Raw genomic sequence first — 1,871 nt, forward strand, 5'->3', positions numbered from 1 at the left:
AGTAGATTTTAAAAGCTTACAGACCAATTTATTTCTCCTTTTCATAGAGAGCTGTATGTTTGATATATAGATCTTAAGATGGTTTAAGGCTATTTTACAGCCCCTGCACTAGATGCTAGATACACAGCCGTTTCGTTACAAATGATTGAAATCGCCCACATAGATATAATAGACTTGAATTTTATGTATTTATTATTAAATAGTGGTAGACATTATAATAAATGAGTTGTAACTGGTTACCCGGGCAGAACTGATTAGGATTTAGGTTGTTTATTGTTATAGTAATTTTAATTGTATATTATATTTTTTTGATTTTATGACTTTTTTGTTTAATTTTTATGCTCAAATAAATATGTTTATGTTTAATCACAAAGATATATAACTATCATTAAGTATTAAATTCATAATATATTAAAATAAGTTTTAAGAAATAAAAAGGAGGACAACATCCATAACAGCGAAGCGCGCTTAACAAATAAGAGATAATATGCTTAATTCGCTTTAAACACATCTAAAATATGGTCCTGGGAATCAATATATTAAAAACCAAGTTCATAGGACGTACACAGCTTATAGGGACTCTATGGTATGTGTATATAATAGTGTTAGTATACGATTGATCTTTTAAATTGTACCAAGCTGTCACGGGAATCATCATAAAATAGAATGATTTTAACATGCAACAATAAGAGCTATCCGTTACGGACAGACTGACTCTAAATGTAGAAAAGTTCAATTTATGAAAATACGACGAAAGCCATTGAGGAGCTCGCCATTACAATAATATTCCGCGGCATCCTCGCACTGTCAACAATGGTCCCGGGATTTTCACTTTGGGCAATATGTTTTGTGGGCCCGGGATTTTTAATTTTAAAAAATTATGTAGGGATTTTACCAGACAAAAGAAGGCCTACAGATAACCTAAAATAGCCCATAGGTCGCAGTTTTCTCGCAGTGCACATGAATGCGTAAAAAAGATTAATTTTATGAATGTTTTCTTCAGTTAAGCCTTCCCTGTGAATCATTGAATCTTGGCGATTCCAGATTATTTATAGGCTTTATAATGCTGTTTATAACGATGTGTGGGCATAACATGTACGTTTAGGCAAAAAAAGCATTTATGATTTAAAGTTCAAAGCTTTAAAAGATATAATCGATCCTAGGAAAATTTTATTTGAACTGCACCTAATCCATGATTTTAATTTTAATTGCTTATTTTTTTAAGGAATTGAATTATGTTTGATTAAATATAAACAAAAATCTCTCTGTTGAACGAATCAATTCGTTTGACCAACCTTCTTCTTATAAATCGGTCATTTTAATGTAGGGTCAGGGAAGATTTGTCAGGGGAAAATATATGTAATATATTATCAGCTGATTTCAATGTGAAATATCAAAATAGCGCCAAACGGTTAATATATCCCAAAACATTATAAAAATTGCTTCTAAAACGGCGATTAATTCAATATTTTTCTTTTTTTCAATAGTGAAACTGATTTAAAGCCTGAAATGTTCGTATTTTTGTCGCCTACGTTTACAGGGAAAACGTGATTTTCTCGGTTGCTATTTAAGATGTATGTGATTTTTTTGCGTGAAGATTCCCAATATCAATGTAAGCATCTGGAAATATAAATTTCTTGATCCGGCTGTCTGTCAGATATATATACATAGACTTAAACCCATTATACATAATACGGTTATGATACTGAAAATAAAGTATACTGTCGATCCATTTTAATTTCTGTGCCTCGCTTTACTTTTGTGGCCGGGTTGATAAGACCCTACCCTAAATTAACTTCAAACGCCAAATGTTTAATAAATCTCAGCTAAATTATAAACTATAATTTATGTTTGTTAAGTATCTTTCATTC

The sequence above is a fragment of the Acartia tonsa genome, chromosome 14, assembly GCF_053477335.1.
Source record: "Acartia tonsa isolate MP-2025a chromosome 14, ASM5347733v1, whole genome shotgun sequence".
Classification (NCBI taxonomy): Eukaryota; Metazoa; Arthropoda; class Copepoda; order Calanoida; family Acartiidae; genus Acartia; species Acartia tonsa.